This window comes from Hippopotamus amphibius, chromosome 12 (genome assembly GCF_030028045.1).
Source record: "Hippopotamus amphibius kiboko isolate mHipAmp2 chromosome 12, mHipAmp2.hap2, whole genome shotgun sequence".
In the NCBI taxonomy this organism is placed as follows: domain Eukaryota; kingdom Metazoa; phylum Chordata; class Mammalia; order Artiodactyla; family Hippopotamidae; genus Hippopotamus; species Hippopotamus amphibius.
Window position 1 is genome coordinate 9976892 of NC_080197.1, and position 19553 is coordinate 9996444.

Below are 19553 nucleotides of genomic sequence, written 5' to 3' on the forward strand. Positions count from 1 at the left end.
TTCTTTTCCCTCCTCCCCCCTCCTCTTCCCCCTCCCCCCTTCTCCTCCCCCCTCCCTCCTCCTCACCATCAGCCCCGAGCACAAAAAATCTGGGCAGCCAGAGGCCCTGAGGGACTGGGAAGGGCCCCTGGGTCAGTGTCCAGGGGTCTCGACCACCTGGGGTGTTGATTGGAGCCCTGGGCGACTTTCTCTGAGAGATGCCCCGTTGGAAAACGGGGGGCTTGGGAGTCTCAGGCATGATTTTTGCAAAGCTGCAGCGGGCTACGGAGGCGGCGGCTGGGGCAATCCTTGCAAACAGCCGCCTGGAGCTCCTGCAAGGCCGACTTGGACACTCCCACGCCCCCACCCCCTTCTCGCCGTCGCCCGCATCGCTCCCTCTCCCTGACTTTTCTCCCGAACAATCAGGGACTTGTGCTGGCGGCCGAGGGAGCCACGGAGCTGGCTGGCCGCGGAGGAGGCGACGTCATGGATTCCTGAGTGTGAAGTTTGCAGGAAAGCCCTTAGTTTTGGAGATGGACGGGATCCAGTGGTTTCCATGGCGCTGGATAAACAGGAGGAAACAGTGAGGGAATCCCGTTATTTTACTGCATTGAAAGCCTATAAACACGGAGCGCGGGGAAGGAAGTCGCGTTCCCTCTCGAGTAAGCCCGAGCGCCGAGCCGCGCCGACTCCGCCGCGCCGGGAGCCGGGAGCCGGGAGGCGGGAGGCGCGCAGCTCCCGGGCCGCTCGCAGGCTCCTCGGCCAGGGAAGCCCCGCGAGCATGCTTTAGAGAGGACGGCGGCCCCTTGGCTCCTGGTCGACCCAAACAGACCCCCTCTCACCCCGCGCGCCGAAACCCCATCCCCTCCAGATGCAGAGAGAGGCTGCGTTCAGACTGGGGCACTGCCATCCCCTCCGCATCATGGGGTCTGTGGACCAAGGTAACGGACTCCCCCTCTATTCCGGCCGCTTCCTCCTCCCGCCTCTCAGCCCTTTCCCTTCTGCTCTTTTCCCCGGCAGCACTTTCCGCTCCTGGCTGAGGTCGCGGGGAGGCCCGGGGACTCCGGTTTCCCAGGGCGCACAGGTAGCGTGGCCGGGGAGGAGAGGCGCCCTCGCCCTGGCCAAGGAGGGGAGACTGGGGAGCCGACTTTAGACCGCTTCGCGCGGGGGCAGCAGAGTGTCCCAAGGAGGGATTCCCCAGGCCAGTCTGTCATAAGGATTGTCCCCTCCGTGGGACACCGGGAGGGATTCTCGCTTCTAACCGCGGGCTTTGCTTAACTATTTCCGCGCTGGGCTTTTGACAGCGGCTGCCATTCCGCTGTATTATTATTAATTATTATTATTATTAATCATCGCCTTCATCATCATTTTTTAGCTTTTTTTTTTTTTTTCTTTTAGAACAGGCTTGGCATTTTACTATTTAGTAATCTAGTAATGAAGACTGCTTTTTAACAGAGCAGCAGATGCTCTGGGACGTTTAAACAATTTTCTTTCCCGTTTTTTGATGTGCCTGATGGATACAGTCCTCCAGCTCCCCCTTTAAAGTGCAATGTACCATCAGTTTGTTTTGCGATCTGATTACACTCTACTTTCCGTGTTTCTGTCTCTTTTTCCCTCCGCTTGGAGTTCGCCCTGGAATCATACTACTTGGATCTTACCGAAGGGGCTTAACGTATACGAATATGATATGAAAATATCCCATCTGGTTGGGATTGTGGAGGGGTTTAGGCTGTACGCTAATGAATCGGACTTTCAAAGTGGAAACCAGGCGACGTGATGTGTTTTTCAGAGGCTAGCCCTGTGAATAGCGGGGGGCACTGCCCAGAGGGCAGGGCTTCAAGAGTTAAATGAAATAAATATGCGTAGGAGGAGTTAGCCTCGTGTCATAAAATCAGAGTTGAATGTAGGTTTTGTGCTCTGCGTGGCTGATTAAAGTTCTGGGGGGGAAGAAATGACAATTTCAGTAAATAAACCTAAGGGGCTTTTTTTGAAAACCGGAGTGGAGCCAAATGCCTCAGGTTAGGTAAATGGTGTACTTTGCCACAGCGGACCTCACTGACATATATTTTTAGCTGAGTTGCACTTTTGAAAGCAAGACCCTGCCAGCACTTTGAGCATTTGAACTGGTACCAATTTATCCTGTCCTCTGCTAGTGGTCAAGCCTATGACATAATGACCAAAAAAATTACTAATATCGCATCACCTGTAAAAGGGATGCTCTGAGACAGGTGACAGATATTAAGAATGTAAATTGGTTTTTACAGCCGTGTATACTGAAACACAGTGCTTGATGTCATGACGGTGGGGGTGGGGAGACAGACTAATGCCATATTTTGGTCTATTTGGAAAGAGAGAGAGAGTTGGGAAGAGAAATTGGACCTCGGTTTTACTGTGTGATCTCACACAAGCTTTACCTTTTGTTGAGGCTGCTACACCTCTGCTCCAGGTTTTTGAACTTGGTCCTCTCTTAAGGTTTTGAAGTGTGTATATTTTGTGTGTGCATGTGCACTGCCTAACCTCCCCAGCCCACGCTCATGTGTGCAGGGATTTGAGAATGTGCGTGCCAGTGTGTGTCCACATGTGGAAGACAGGGCATCGCATTGTTCCCGGCGAATGACACTTGGCATGCCAGAGCAACTGGGCACACAGAATGCAATTCCAGGCATCAGAGGCAGCTGGCGTGAGAGGCACTTTGTGCCCTGCATTGGGGTCTCCTGAGGGAACAGCTCTTTAAACTTAAACACCAGCATGAGCAAGCGTAGGGGCAGATCTGAGGATGCATGCAGAGGGGTGGGGTCATTAAATAGAGAATAGAAATATTTGCATGGTAAGAAAATACTGACCTTGCTGTGCAGTTTTGGGTTGAGGCCCTGGGAAAAACTGAAGATCTGAAAGAGGTGTGTTCAGTTTTATCTGAAGTGGGATGATGGAAAGTATTTTAGGAATAAACAAACCCAGGGTGAGCTCTGCTCACTCCCAGACCCAAACTCCCTGCCTTCTGTCTGGGTTAGAATTTCTGCTTGGCTATGCTGCAGCTGTGTGATCTTGGGGCAGTAACTTAACCTCTGTGGGCTGCAGTTTCCACATCTGTAAAATGGAGCCAATAATAATGTCTTCCTTAAAGGAGGTTGTGAGAGTCAGTGAGGTAGCACACATAAAGCATCAAAAATGCTGCTGTGCTTATAGTCAACGCTGAATAAATATTAGCTGCAATTCCTATTAAAATGCAAAATGATAACATATTGACATAGAAAAATTCACAGCAGAAATTCTTTGAAGAGATGCAGTACTTTAAACCTCTCGAGGGACTTGGTAACTGATTGGAGCTTCACAGTGACACAGGTTAGGCTAAGATTATGGCTTGTGAGGCCTCCATTGCCTAGTCTGCAAAAGCGAATAATGATAGTGACATGTAATAATAATAATAATGACAGACCTCACAGGGCTGTCCCGAGCATCATATGAAATCATGCATATAAAACACTAACCTCTGTGCTTACCAGGTAGTTAACACACACTGGATATTATTATTTTCTGACAGTTGAGGACAAGAACCAGTTTCGCCCGTGGTCACACAGTAACTTCGTAGCACAATGCCTGGCACAGGGTAAGGGCTCTCTTGCTGTCCACGGGGGTGAGAGCAGCTGTATTATGAGCATTGATTGGGAGTGGCGGGGCTCAGTGTCTTTTCATCGTTAGGGCTGCTGTACACGGTAAGTGCTGTAATCATTGTCTCCTTCGCAGAGGAGGGGAGTGAGGCACAGAGAGGGGCAGTAACTGGCCGAGTGCTACCCAGCAAGGAAGTGGTGGGGGCTGTAATTCGAACTCAGGCTCTTGACCATATGCTCTGCTCTCTCTGGAACTTATTTGTATTATCATCATTTTTTATCACACCATTTGACAGATGAGGAAACTGAGGCAGACCAGACCCTCGTCCTGGGCTTTTTTGCCAACACCACATCGTTCCTTGACATACCCTAGAAGAGAAGGAAGTGTGCGAGGCTGTGCAGAGTACGAGCATCATTGTTAGAGACGGGGAAACTGAGGCAGCCAATGATTTGTCCTGAGCAGAGGGTGAGTCAGGGAGGGCTCCTCACCTTGCCTCAGGGAAACGAAAGCACAGTGTTTCCACTTCTGCTAGAGGAAGAAAAGTCCCCAGATGGCCAGGAGGCGGTAAAGCCAGCACTGCTTTCTGTCTACACAGAACGGAGATGCCCTCTAAGAGCCCCTCCTCCTGGCTGAGCTCCTCCCTGGCTACCCAGATGGCCCCTCCTCCAGCAAGACCTCCAGGACTCTCCTTCTCTTGCCAGAACTTCAGGGAGACTCACTCATTTTCCTCCATGCTCTTCCGACTGCCTTTATTAAGACTTTCCTTAGCTGGATTGTTAGTTTCCTGAGGACAGGGCCAGGCCTCCTGTTTCTGTGAATCTCCAATGGATCCCAGGTAATATTTCTACACCCACGACATCGGTAGCTTGAGATCTGAGTGAGAGGTTCAAATCTTGGCTCTGCCACTTGCCAAATTCATGACCTCATGCAAATACCTTCACGCTCCCGTGCCTCAGTTTCCCCACATATAAAAAAGTGATAGTAATATTGTCTGGAATATTGGTTAATATATTTAACAACTGAGTATCAACCAATCAGAACAGCAGGAGCAGGGTCCCAGGAGACTCCCCTGCTGGGCCAGGCTTTAACCCTTTATTTGCTGAATTGTAGGGAGGGTCTCAAGGCAGCAGAGGCCCTTGGGGGGGATGACAGCCATCATTTACCAATCTATGGAGAGTTTCAGTCTCTTAGTAAACAATATGAACCTCAAAGCACCCACTTAATTAATAAGTGCTGTTATTATTACTGTACAATTTCATTAATTCAATATTTACCTCCTCCCCCAAATCCAGCCTAGAAAAATTACCAACTGCCTCCGCACATATAGTCTCATTAGCTAGCTCTCACTTGCTACACACATGAGTGATTATTTCACATCTTACCTGGAAGAAGCCAGGCAGATTCCTATTTTTATTCCTTTGCTAGAACAGGAGTTTGAGACTCTGACCTCCCAGAATGGATGGGAGGCCGCCTCTGGACTTCCCGGGTCTCCACCCTGACGCTGCCCCGTCCTGTACTTGTCACACTGGGGGTCATTGCCCATGCCGTGTCTCTGTCTTTCTCCAGACTTGAACTCGGGGACCAGAAGCCACAACTGTCTTATTCACCCCTTTGGCCCCAGTGCCTGGAACAGTGCCTGATACTTAGTAGGTGCTCAGTACTTTTTTGTTCAGTGGATGAAGGGATGAATGAATGAATGAACGAGGCACAGTAGGGGTGATGTGACCTATTAAAGCCACAGAATTAAGACGTAAACGCTGGGGACTTCCCTGGCAGTCCAGTGGTTAAGACTTTGCCTTCCAGTGAGAGGGGTGCAGGTTTGATCCCTGGTGGGGGAGTTAAGATCCCACATGCCTCGCAGTCAAAAAAACCAAAAAACATGAAACAGAAGCAATATTGTAACAGATTCAATAAAGACTTTAAAAATGGTCCACATCAAAAAAAAAAAAACCTTAAAAAAGTTATTAAAAAAAAGACAAACGCTGAAGCACTGTGCCATCCTTCTGACGCACTCACTTCTGCCTCCTTTTGACAATGACAGTAGCTTTGGCTTCCATGTTTTCCCACCAAGGGCTGGTGATTTAAGCAGGCTTCCTTCTGGGTTATCCAACAGGCACCTGCTTTCATGTTGTTTGGAATGAGTCAGCCCCCAACAACAACCACAACAGCCGACAACAATGACCAGGACAGCAGCCACCACTTCTTGAGTGCCACCTTTATGCCAGGCACCATCCCCAGCCTTCCCATGGGCCACCTTGTTGGTCCTCAACCAGCCAGTTATTACCCCATCTTGCACAGGGAGGGGAAGCCACTGCCCCAGGGTTGCATCGCTAATTGCAAAGCTTGGAACCAATCCCATTCCATCTTGTTGTTCCCTGTTCGGTTGAATAATCACAGCAAGAAGGCGATCTGTTTTCCCTCCCAGACAGATCCTGTAGGGCCAAGCACTTTACAGATAAATCTCACAAAATAACCTGAAAGCTTGGTATTGAATGTGATCCTCCCATCTTCAAGAGGAGGAGACCAAGACGGGGCGTGGTCAAGGCATTTAGAGGACAGAGCTGACCAGGAAAGCTCAGCATTGAAGGGCTGCACGGTCCTATCTCTTCTGCTTCCTGCAGCAGGACCACCCAGCCAGACGGTGAGCTAGAGAGATGGGCTGCGGCCCCTCCAGGAGCCCGCCCTCCACAGTTTGCAGTGGGGGTTTCTCCTGCCTTCCCCCTTGCCTTTCTGGCCCACTCAGGCCTTTCTGGCAGCCTCCATCCCGTCCCTTTCTGGGAGGGACCTGCCAATAGGGCCCCATTTCCTCAAAGCCTTTCGCAGTGGCCAGAACCCTCCCGGGTGCTTCTCTGGCCCACCGCTCCATCACTCCCATTTCCCGGGTTGCCGCTGCTGTCGGAGCAGGTCCGCGCCTGTCCACTCACTCTTTGGCACCATCCAGTGCCCTCCTCTGCCCTGGTTGTTCCACCCGGGGTCCCCGCTCCCTTTTTTCACATCTTTCTTCAAGGCCCAGCTCATTCCCATCTCCTCTTAGAAACCCCCGGGACCGTTTAATTCATTTCCATCCTTTCAAGGGTCTGCTGTGTGCCACTTACCTCCCATATGCTGGGGATGAAGGGAACAGGACTGATGGTGTCTGCCCTCACGAGGCAAACATCAAGGGAGCAAACCAGGAATACCCCAGATAATGTGGAGTGGTGTTAAATGCTAGAGACCATAATCGGAGAACAGGGCTGCGAATGGCTCAGTATATACATGTATAGTGCGTGGGTGTATGAGTTTCCTGTGGCTGCCATCACAAATTACCACAAACTGAGTGGCTTGAAACAACAGAGATCTATTCTTTCACAGTTTCAGAGACTAAACGTGTGAAATCAAGGTGTCAGCAGGGCCATGTTCTCTCTGAAGGCTCTAGGGCAGGATCCTTCCGTGTCTCTTTTAGCTCCTGGTGGCCCCAGGGGGTCCTCAGCGTACCTTGGCTTGTAGGTGCATCCCTCCACTCTCCACCTCTGTCTTCACATGGCCTTCTTCCTGTGTGTACGTGTGTTCCCTCCTCTTCTTAGAAGGATGCCAGTCATTGGATTAGAGCCCTTAGTGCTAAGGACCTCATCTGAACTTGATCACATCTGCAAAGACCCTCTTGCCAAATAAGATGCCAGCACAGGTACCTGAGGTTAGGGCTTGCACATATTTTGGGAGAGGGACCTCATTCAACTCACAGTAGTAGGGATTGTAATTCACCCTGGACAGTCCCTTCCTTTCTAAAGAGGTGTCTTGTTCATTGACCTCTGAGTGGTGAGGGAATAGTGAGTCCAGAGGCCCTGAGGAGAGATATGTGCTTGTGATAGTCAACGAACAGCAAGACCAGTGTGGCTGGAACAGAAACAGGGAGAGGGGAGGTGTGACAGGAGACAGATCAAGGAAGCAAGCCAGGGCAGGACCCAGCAGGGTCTTGTGAGCAGTTTGAAGTTCATTCTCATGGTAATGGCGAGGCATGGGGGAAATCTGAAGCAGCAGAGGATGTGAGCTTATTAACCTTTTCTTAGGATCTTACTGACCATTATGTGGAGAGCGCCTCTAGCCAGGTAAGAGTGGATGCTATTGTGGTGGCCTGCGCAGGAGATGACAGGGGCTGGGACCCGTGTGGGGAGGGGTTGGTACTTCCCTGTCTGCAGAGCGGTCTCCTTTCCAATCCTCAAACTGTGTTCCCTTAAGCCCTGGGGTTCTGCAGGGATGGTCCTTGGCTTTGGCACCCGAGGGTATGCCATTAATTTTGTGAATAATGTGAACCACTTCCGATGGGTCTTCCTCCTGGCCCAGCCTGGATTCCGCACGCAGGCTCCTCTTTCCCTCTCTGCTATCACTGGGAGTCATAAGACTTCTCTCAGCGTTTCATCTTGGCCCAGAAATGTCCCTTAGTGCATCCACCCTTAGCTAATAAGCCAGGAACAGTGTGACTCAGTAATGAGTATCAGCCTGGTGTGGGACAAACCACTTCCGTGGCGGCATGTGTGCCTTCAAAAGTAACATCACAACCTACTCCATGCCTTAGTTTCTTCGACTGAACAGTTTCTTTAACTGAACAGGTGATAGTAATTGTTACACATGGCGAGTGCTTGGAGGTTTGAAGCATGACTGTGATGCTCTCAGTGTATATAAAGTGGTCAGTTCCTGCCATTTTCACTATTATTTTACTGCTTTAAATTCAGGTTGTTACTTTCCTTCAGCCTACTAACCTTCAAGAGTCCTTCCTGATTGGGATAAATCCATTCCCTACCAAATCTTTGGGGTTTTTTTCTGGTGACCTAGTTCAGTCTCAACCAATGAGTTCAGAGGGGTTTGTGGAGGACCCGCTATTGTAAGGCATCAGCTGGGTGGTGTGGAGAACATCCAAGATATGTAAGAAGTGCTCATTTGCATTTGAAAGTCAGATAAAGATTTTTTTTTTTTTTTGCAAAGTCAGATAAAAAGACACAATTGTATGTGAAGCCATTTACATGCAAAGGAACTAAAAGTTTCCATGAAGTCTAGTGATTGTGTTGGTAGAGGAATTTAAGAGAGAGGGGGCAAGAGCAGATGCCAGGTGCTTTTTGGGGGGTGGGAGATGCTCCAGTGTGTGGTTGTGCTAGAGGGAGGCTGCTGGAGGGTGGCTCTGAGATCCCCGAAGTCAGCTTGCTTGTCCCCATCACTCCTTGACTTCAAAGATTACGGAATCGACACAGATGTTCGAGTCTGCAAGACCAGGGCAGGAGAGAGGATGGAGAAGGGCATCACGATACTGGGGGTGTGGTCATCTAGGAAGACAGCCTGGGTGACAGAAGCGTGACAGTGGAGACAGGGAAAAGGTGGATGGTTGAGAAATAGTTGCGAGGTTGGGCAAAGACTAACCCATGCTCTATCCCCTAACTAACCCGCCCTCTGCTGCCTGCCATTAAGGCTCTGATTCAGTAGAAGATGAAGCTCCCCTGGCAGAGGGATGGTGGCACCTCCTGCTTAATTAAAGGCAAGGACGGTACTTTAAGGGCTAGGTGAGTGTGCTGACCGTGCTCTCCTGTTAAATATCAGTTCCATAAGGCGGAGGGGAATGTCCTATGAAGCAAGGAATGAAGAGGACAAACAAAGCCAGGACAAAGTAGGTGAGCAGGGACCAGGGAGAAGGAGTCAAGGGCCCGGAGACCAGGGTCTCAAGCTCACATGCTCATGGGGATGGATGAGGGCAGCTGGGTGGGGCAGTGATGACCTGAGAGCAATAGGATCGCCTGAAGGAGGCGGCCTCTACTCAGTCCCAGATGACGGATCCACCTGGCAATATAGACCCTGAGTATTGTGGCCTGATCTTCCCATTTGGGGGAGATATTGGACACTTGGATTTTTAAATGAAAGCTCCCAATTAAAAAATGTTAGTTCAGATTTAAAAACAATATTACAGGGCAGGCCAAACATAATATACCTGCAAAATGGGTTTGGCTGAGCTACTGCAGACCTGTGACAACCGCTGCTGTCCAATGGGGCGTCTTCTTGCAGTCCACACCTTGATTTGGGTTCTGGCTTTTAGTAGAGATTTAGGTTTTGCTTTCCCAGAGCTTTTTTCCTCCGTGCCTGCCCAGGGGACCGCCAATTTCAACAGACTGCCTTCAGTTTTCTCACAGCAGAGAAGTCCTGTTCAGGCTTAAAAGATGATGTTTATCATAGATTGGAGTGAAAGTCAGGCTTGAAACTGTCTTGTTGTTTCTCCAGTTCATAAGGAGCTCACTCCTGAAAAATGGCTTTGAGCGGGAGGCAATATGGAAGGGGTGCCAAAAAACTCAGTGATCAAAAAGAATAATATTTTCGTGTAATATTTTAGAAATCGAAATTGATGCAAAAAATACAAGATGAGCCAAAAATAGGAAGAAAAATTTTAAATAATGACGGGATCAGTATTACTCATTTCCCCTTTGCTTCGGGGTCCAGTGTGACTGTGCACGGCGCTGTTACTGATCCTGTCGTTATTCGAAGTGTAATGGTTTGCTCACCGTGGATTTTTTTTGCATTTATTTTGATTTTTAAAGAACATTTCGTGAAAACGTAATATATTTGATTTTTGAGGTTTTTGGTGCCCTCTTGAATTTTGCCTCACTCACTGGAGGAGTTGAATGCATCCATCTATGAATTAAAATGTTAACATCTAGTGTGATAACCCAGGATGTGCTTAAATTGAGGGGGGGATGGCTTTTTGGAATTTGGTAAAGACAAGTCCTGCTTTTCAGACTGAACATGTTTTAGTGCCTACTTATAGTCAGGCTTTTATTACAGTGGGGGTTATCAGGTTGTGGGGTTCCGGTTGAGAATGGGTGACTTATTTGTTACATACTGCTGTCCGAGCTGGCTATATAGTTTGCAGGGCCCAACATGAAAGGAAAATTTGCGGCCCCTGGTTCAAAGAGACTAAGAATTTTCAGACGGTGATGGTGGAGCATTAGACCTTGTGCGTGGTCCTCTGAGCGGGACCCTGTATGACGGCACAGGTTGTACACCTGTGAAGATGACCTTGGCTGCTACTCAGGTTAGCATCAAAGCATCCTTGAATATGAGAGCTGGAATGGGGCTTCAGGTATCATGTAATTCACTGCCCCCCATTTTACAGATGGAATAACTGAGGCACAGAAAGTTCAGGTGACTTACTTAAAAGTCACAGAGTAAATTAGAGGAAGCCCTTGAGTTGGGTCCTGGGTCCCTGGTTCTGTGATCTAACTTATTGTACCACAGGGTCACCGCAACCTTGGCCAAACTGATGTCTTCATGCCTATGGGTGCCACTGAATTCCAGGAAGGTCAGCTTGGAAGACGGGGCAGTGATCGGATTCAAATCCACTAGTTTTGTTATAATGAGCCCAAGAACATATTTCCTATAACAGAGCATATTTTCTACAAGTCATTTTTTTTTCTTTTCCTTTAAAAAAACATGTACAGGCAGAATTTCCCTGAAGCTGTTGAGTCAGATGAAATGTTTATATAAAAATGATTACAGGTGTTATAACCACGCTAGAGGTTGGGCCACCAATTGTGCAAAACACCAGATTTCCGGACATCCCTGTTGGGTCCCATTAAACTGAGGAAAGCAGGGACTCAGGTTCGCCTCTCGATGCAGCTTCCTGTTGTGAGTGATCTCTCAGGTGCGAGCTCTGTTGGGCACTGTTCTTTCATTCATTGCCTCAGCTGCTTTTTAGTGAATACCTACCATGCGCTGGGTAGTCTTCCAGGATCTGGGGCTACAGCCAGACTTGCCAGATAAAAATACAGAATGCCCAGTGAACTTTGATTTCAGGCAAACAAGGAATAAGTTTTTAGTTTCAACATGTCCCATACAATATCGGGGATATACAATACTTGGACTTAAAAAAAAGGATTCATTGTTTGTCCAAAATTCAAATTTAACTGGGTGACCTGTATTTTTATTTGCTACATCTGACAACCCTAGATACACCAGTGAACAAAGTAAATATCCTTGCCTTTGTGGGGTTTACATTCACGTGAGAAGAAGAGGCAGTAAAAGATGAACAGATGTACATATGAATAAAGTATTCACAGAGCCCGTATCTCTCTGCTGCAGAAACAGGGTGCTATGAGGAACATGAAGCAGGGTCAGGGGGCTGTTTTTATTGGGATGGTCATGGAAGTTCTCTCTGAGGAGCTGACATTTGAGCTGAGGAATGGACAAAGCGAGGAAGTAACAAATATCAGCGGGAATAGTAGGTACAAAGGACCTGGGGTGGAGTCTTGCTTGGCATTTTCAAGGAACAGGGTGTTAGAAGGGAGTCAGAGGAGGGAAAATGGCAGGAGATGATACCTAAAGGGAGCAGGGGCGGGGGCAGTTCATCTAGGACCTTGTAGGCCAAGGTGCTTGAATTTAACTCAACGTAACGGGATGCCCGGGGAGGTTTACTGGATGTATATTTTGAAAGGATCCCTTTTGCTGCTCCATGTAAGGGCCAACATGGAAGTAACAAGAACAGGGAGGAGGCTATGGTAGTTGTCTGGGCAAGAGGTAATGGGGGCTAGGATTGCTGGGGTGGGAGGAAGAACAGTGAAGATGGTGAAAAATGGTGGGGCTTGGGTTACGTTTTGAGGGTTTTTGATTTGCCGAGGGTTTGCATGTGGGTGTAAGCAGAGAGGAGAAAGGACTTACTCCTTGGATTTTGGTCAGAGAACGGGATGAATGGGAGGATGATATCTGAGCTGGGAACAGTGGGAGAGGAGTGGTTTCAGAGGATAATAGGGTTGGTTTGGACACGTGCACTTTGAGGTGCCTGTTGGATACCCAGATGGAGATGCTGGGCGGACAGTGGGATATGTGAGCCCAGATTTCAGGGGAGAGGCCCAGGCTGAGGCTAAAAATGAGCTTTATAAGCAGAAGGGGAAAAGGAAGGCCGAGTTATGTGTAGGGGGTCCTTCTAGGGCCAACTTGAAGGGGCCTCAGGACTCAGAGCCACCTGGGGTGGGGTGGGACAGGCCCAGAGGGCGGTACACCTCAGGTATTTCTATTCACCCGCGATCAGATTACGTTGCCTTTTAAGAGATAGCCTGGAAGAGGACGAGAGATAACTCAAGGATGGACCAAAGGATGAGAGTATGCATGTCTTTCGTGTGCTTCCACTGTTTTGTGTCTTGACTACCCTCACCATAGTCTACGCTCCATTTTCTCTTGCCTGGATGGCTGTATGAACCTCCTAGTTGTTCTTCCTGCTTCAGTCCTCACCCCCTGCAGTTTCTTCTCCACAAAGAACCCAGAGCAACCACTTAAAACCCCAAATATGATCTTGTCATGTACGTGCCTAATACGCTTCAGTCCTTCCTCATGGGTCTTAGGTCCAAAATTCTCCACAAGGGCCCCTAGGCCCCACTTACCCTCCTGGCCTTACCTCACACCATCTTCTTGTCTGTCCCTGAGTACCTGCCACTCAGTCTTTTTTCAGTTCCTCCAATACTTCCTACTTCCTCCTGCCTCAGGGCCTTTGCACATACTTTCCCAGTTGGCTGTTAGTTCTTCCCCTCACTGTTCTCTGGCTAACTCCTACTCAATCTTCTGTTCTCACCTTCAATATCACCTCCCTAGGGAAGCCTTCCCTGAATTCCCTGCCAACATCAGGTTTCCTTGATATCAGCTCTGTCGCATCTTCTTTCCTTTCATGGCCCTTATCTCAGTTTGTAATTATACACGAGAGTAAACGGTTTTGGATGGAGCTGAATTTCTGGGCCGGGGTCAGACGTGTGCTAGGAGTTTCAAAGTCTCACTAGCTTCCCCTTGCACTTTTGTTGGAGAGCCCAGAGGAAAAATAAAAGGCCAGGGCCTCTGCAAGGAGGTCAGTGACAGGACAGAGGGAAGGTTGACAGAGCTGCACTGTCAAGGCCTCCATGCCACCCTCCCACCCTCCTGGTGTGGCCTCTGGATGCATACAGGTCATGCATTCTGCTCCTAGCCCTTGCTCCTAACAGCACAAATTATTTATTTTGGAAATGAAAATATGCCTTCCCCCCTACCCAAGCCCCACCCCTCAAAGTGGCCTTTAGAGAAGAAAACCCTCTCACTTCCCACTGCTCTAGCAGAAACTCTGTTATGGGTCAGGGCCTAGTTTGAACCCCTTCCTTAAAGATCTCTGATTTGGTGCAGATTCCAGATCCTAGAAACTTTAAAAATACATCCAGTGTTCAGAGGAACCACTGAGGCAATTAGAGTATTATTTAGAATGTCCTGAACTGTTGTCATAAGGCTGAAGTTTTTGTAACAGTTTATCAGTTGTAAAGTGATTTTTACCTTTATTATCTCATCTTATTATTGGATATCTCAAGAGGATGTCAGCTGGGGGTAAGAACTTAGATTCTTGCCCAAACAGTTGGGTGGCCCGAGGAAGCCTCAGTGAGGAGTGCCCTTAAAGAGAAATATAAGGATCTTCTATACACAAGGACAGTCAAACTCTTTTATCCATCCATTCACCCACCTATCCATCCATCCATCCACCCATCCATCCATCTATCCCTCCACCCACCCATCCATCCATTTATCCATCCATCTATCCATCCATCCATCAACCATCTGTCCACTCATCCATCCATCATCCAAACATCCACTCATCTATCCATTCATTTATCCATCTGTATATCCACACATCCATTGTACATAAAGCTGTGAATGAGGCAATCATGACTCCTTCCCTAGTGGATCTCATAGGCTAGTGGAGATAAAATTCTCTGATTGGCCAAGCCTGGGTCATTTGTTCACTTCTTTGCCAGGGGAATATGGGACAACTGGGTTGATAATTTTACCAAAATTGTATCAAGAGTAGTTTCCCAAAGGAACACATTGGGGTGGTGTTATCAGAAGAAGTGGGGAACGATGCCAGGTAGGCAAAGTCAATAGATGTCCACTAGATTAGAGGCACTTAATCACGGGTGGAGGGATGAAAAGGGACACGTGAGGAGGACACCAGCCTTTCTCCTTTTCTGTATCATAAGGACTGGTTGGTTCCCTGTTTATCCCTGACCAAATTTCAGGGTTTGGATTTTGAGTCCTGTCATAGGGACCCAAGAGCATCCATCTCCTTCTAGAGACTTGGCTCTAAGTGTCCTAGCCTGTGTCACCTCCCCTTCTCCACCTAAATTTATCAGCCACTCCTAAGATGTTTGTTGGTATACTGGGGGTTGATATACTGGTTTACACCCAGTATACGTATGCTTATGCTTACAAAACAGAGGATTTGTTTACGCTCTGACAACCAGAAAGTGCTTCCCAAGACTCTGAAAGTTCATGAGTCTTGAGCCAGGCCCAGGACCCTGGAATGGAGTTTGTGTTTAAACTAGTGATTCTCACCTCGGGCCACACATTGGAAGCATCTGGGGAGCTTTTACACAATACTGATGCCGAGGCCTCAAACATTCTGACTAGAACTGGCCCCCCTCCTGTGGCCCAGCCACTTGAATTTTTTTTTAACAGCTCTCCAGGTGAGTCTAATGTGTAGCTTGGGTTAAGAGCCACTGGTCTAAGTGCAATTTGGAAAACCCTATTCATTGCTGTGTCTCTTTGCTAATGGGATAGAAACATGATGAGGGTAGTGGAGACCATGTCCTGCTGATGGCTGCATCCTCCAGATCAGTGCCAGGTACCTAGCAGGTGCCCAATAAATATTTGTGGAATGGATGATGATTGATAGCTTCACACAAACCCCTTAATGGAGCAGAGATGGCTCCCCCTGAAGAATGCATCTTTTCTATACTTCTGGCACATGGGGAAGCATTCGAGTCAGTCCCCATTTGAGGTCATGCTGTGGTTCTCAGGGAATTCCTGAACCTCTCCCACCTACTTTTCTGATCCAGTGAGTCTCAACACTGGCTGCCTTTAGATTCATCTGAGGTCATTAAAAAAACAAAAAACAAAACAAAAAACACCTTTGGAAGTTCTAGTTCAGTGGGTTTGGATTGAAACCTGGGAACAGGCGTTTTTAAAAGTGTCTCAGGTGATGCTAACGTGCCGTAAGGGTGGAAGCCACTGCTCTGCTCTCCTTTTCCACCTCTGTGAGTCTGTTTTCTGACTTTAGCTAACTTGGTCCGAGACCCCCAGAAGTGTTTTATAGGGGGTGGTAGTAGGCTTTTATATATCATTCCCCAGATGTACCTGTTCATAACATTCACCTTGGGGCCTTGCTTAAAAATACACATCCCTGAGCCTCTACTCCAGACTTACCAACTCAGAAGCTCCAGCGAGGGCCTGGGAATCTGTTTTTAAGAAGCGTCCAGGTGCACTTGTTACCTGGCAGCCACTCCACCTGCACTGCTCTCCTTGTGCATCTCCCACACGTGAACTCCTTCTGGCTCTTGCTTTCTTTTGGTTCCCACCGTGGGAACACTCTTTCTCCGGATCTTCCCATCAGTCAGGGTCATCCAAATGCCATCTTCCCAGAGAGGCCCAGCTGACCACGGAAGTGACCAAAGCCTCCCCAGCCCCGAGCCTTTACCCTATATCTCTGGTGAGTTCTCTCCTGACACCCTGCGGGAATGATCTTTGTTCCCTTGTTTATCTCCTTCCTGACTTTTCCCGCACCAGAACCTGAGCCTCGCAGGGCAACAGTGTCTGTTTCATGCTGGGTCCCCGGCACCTGGCACATGTCAGGGGGCCAAGAGATATAGATGTAAAGGTGGGACTTGTGCGCTGAGAGTAGCTGTGATTCTTTCCCAGGTCCTGGGAACTGAGTTCAGGGGCATGCAGGTGACGGATGTAGGTGAAAATCATGCCACAGTTGGGCACAGAGACGCCTGCAGACACAGGTCTGCAATAGAAGGGAGTGGCTGCACTCCCCCCAGCCCCTTAGATTAGAAAAGGAGAAAAAGCTTGGGATCGGCAGGTCATAGAGGGTAAAACCACAAGCGGCTTTCTCACGCGGATCCTGGGTCCGGCAGGGGCGCAGTCCGGGAGGGTGGGAGCGGCGGCCGCGCCTGAGCGCCTGGCGGTGGCCCCGGCCGGTTGCTACGCGCCGTGCCCGCGTAGAGCGGCCAGAGCCAGGGGGCGGCCTCCTTCCTCCCGGGCCTCCCGCCTCTCCTCCCCCCTCCCTCGCGGGTCCCTGGGTGGCGGCCCCGCCCCCGCCGGCCCGGCCGCGCTGTCCCCGCCTTCCCCCTCCCCTCCCCGGGCTGCAACAGGTGCCTCCCGGAGCAGGAAGCTCGCGCCGCCGCCGCTGCCTCTCAGCTACCCCGGGCGCGTCCAGGACCCGCTGCTCCAGGCGCGCCATCCCCGGACCCGGCGTGCGTCCCTCCGGAAGACAGTGACCCCGCCGCTCCACCCGCCTCTCCGCCCCGCTTCCTGCCCCTTTGCCACCCCCCCCCCCCCGCCCCCGGCAAGGGGCCCAGCAGACGACCGAGCCTGTCCTCGCCCCCGGCCCGCCGCCCTCCCGCCGCCCTGCGCGCCATGGACATCCCGGAGCCGCAGCCCGACCCCGACGGCGGGGAGGCCCCGGGCCACGAGCCTGGAGGCAGCCCCCAAGACGAGTTCGACTTCTCCATCCTCTTCGATTATGACTATTTGAATCCTATCGAAGGTCGGTGGAGGCTCGCCCCGGCCTGGCCCCCAAGCCCGGGCTGGGGCGTGGGCCTGGGCAGGGGACACAGGGCCCCCCCCTTTGCCCCACGTGTCACACTTCCTGGGGGGCCTGGAGGGGAGTGCCTCTCCCCAGGTGAGAGGGAGGGCGCGAGGCGTCAGGGGCTGTAGCCACCTTCAGGGGGCGGTAGGCTCTTTCTGCCCGGTAGGGCGTCCGTGTCCAGTTACTTCGCCCTGAGGGTCACTGGTAGCAAAGCAAAAGGGGGCAGGGGTCTCAGCTGGCCTCTTGCCTGCCGCTGGTCGTCCGAGGGCCGCGGAAGCTATTGGTTTGCCTTTGGCGGGAGGAGATGAGGAAGCCAAAGTATGGAGTTCGTGGGGAGGGGCTGATGCAAAAAGAGAGCAGGTGAAGCGGATCCTCCCACCTGCGGGCACCACCGCGTGCCAGCCTGCGTTGGGGACTTTGTGTTGACACTAAGGAAGAGGTTGTCTGTATCTAATGCTGGAGGGTGGTTTGACTTCATCTTAGGCGGCTGGCCCATTTCCTCCCTGGGTTCTGCCGCTGCGTTTGCACATCACCCCACATGGCTCAATCTGAGCTTTATCAAGTGGTCCCGCAGTCATCGTGGCTGTGTGGGGGGTTGGGGGGAGCCGGCCTGTGGATTCAGGAAGATGCAGGCTATTCCTGCCTCAGCGACCTGTCAGTCTGTGCCTTCAAGTGCGCTCTGCGCTGGGGGCTGGGGATTTCCCCAGGCTGGGCCGTCATTTCACGTGTTTAACAGTCGTCTTGGTCAGAAGGAGCAGGTCACACACCCAACCTCACTGTATTTTTCTGGTTAGCAGGTTGTCTTGGGAAAAAACAAAAAAACCAGCCAGGCTTCCTGATTTTGACAGCCTAACCCAGCCAGTGCTTATTGAAGCCTCCGGGCAGGCCTGTTGGTAACTTCCAGATGCACTTGGGCTTGGCTGCATCGGGAGAGCAGGAAGGGGTTGTGGTGGCTGGTGTGTGTAGGAGGCCTTTTCCGGACTCTCCCGGGCTTGCTGTTTCCCAGAGGTGTTGTATTAGGCAGAGAAGTTTTACCTTTCCTTCCATAGCGTCTTCAGGTGAATCTCCTTAGCTAAGGGGCTTGCTCTGACTTCAGAGATGCCCTTCACTTGGATACCAAGTGAGGGTGCTAATTACTAATTATTCTCTATTTTGGCTGGAGATGGAAATAATTAGCCAGCCAAAGAGACAGTCCTCTTGAGTTGCAATCTGGAGGCCATCCTTTGCTTTGAAAAGATACAATTAAGAATCTGCAAATGATCCCTCTAGCATCAGTGGTCTTGCTATTTGTTAAGATTAAAGTCATGTTTTGCAGGGAATACTTACACCCCTCCCAGATTCACAATCAACGATTTCTTTTTTTTCCTGCAGGGGGGAGATTTCCGGGGAAATAGTTTCCAAGCCAAATCTGATGGGAGGTGCTTTTTATAGTTTTTCTTGGCAAGGGGTGCTTGGTGGCTGCTAGATGGGTGTCTAAATGACCACAGTGAAGGCCTCGGAATTTTTTTTAAAAATAAACTTTATCTTTTGGAACAGTTTTAGATTTACAGAAAAGTTCTAAAGATGGTACAGCAAGTTTCTCACGTACCCAGGACCCAGCCCCCCACATGAAGAACATCTTACATTAGTAGATATGTTATAATTAATGAGCTGATATTATGATATGGTATTATGAACCTAAGTCCATACTTTATTCACATTCAGACTGTCCTTGTCTTTTTTTTTTTTTTTTTTTTTTTGATGAGCTTGACAGTTTTGAAGAGTACTGCTTAGGAATATTGGAGAATGTCCCTTCCGTGGGGTCTTATGTTTTTCTCATAAGACCTATGAGATGGGTTTTGGGGGAGGAAGACCACAGAGGTAAAGTGACCATTTCCATCACATCATAGCAAAGGTACCTACTATGAACATGATTTATCACTATTGATGATGGCCTTGGTCATCTGGCCGAGGTAGCCTTTGGCAGGTTCCTCCACCATAAATTTACTCCTTTCCAAACTGTGCTCTTTGGAAAGAAGTCACTGTGTGCAGCCCCACGTAAGGAGTGAGGCGTTATCCTCTGGAATCTGTAAAGTAATGACCCCTTGCTGGGAAATCGGCAGCACAGAAACATCATGGCTCAGGAAGAGAAGGGGTATCGTGAGCCTTGAGAGGCTAAAGCGAGCTGTTCCAGATGTAGGTCTGGCTCACCCAGCTATTAATAGCAGTCCCCTGTCTCTGCTTCCGCATGATGGAACTCACCAAGGGCCAACACTAACCCTTACCTTACTTCTGGGCTTTGTCCCAGGTGATAGTTTGTTGGTGATGCACATGCGGTGTTCTCCTTAGCTCTGGGCATGGGCTTGGCAAAAATCGAGTGAGG

The 19553-nt window shown here is 49.8% G+C and overlaps 1 protein-coding gene across 3 annotated transcripts in view; it reads left to right on the plus strand.

The window, feature by feature from the left end:
• Positions 1-506: 506 nt before the first annotated feature.
• NFATC2 (nuclear factor of activated T cells 2) overlaps positions 507-19553 on the plus strand; it is a 154540-nt gene continuing 135493 nt past the window's right edge. For 2 of the 3 annotated variants that reach the window (XM_057703013.1, XM_057703011.1), the window contains exon 1: positions 507-920. The gene's annotated coding sequence lies outside the window, so the exon portion shown is untranslated. Of the gene's footprint in view, positions 921-9204; positions 9225-19553 lie in introns of those variants that run through there. The other variant, XM_057703012.1, reaches the window with a different exon arrangement.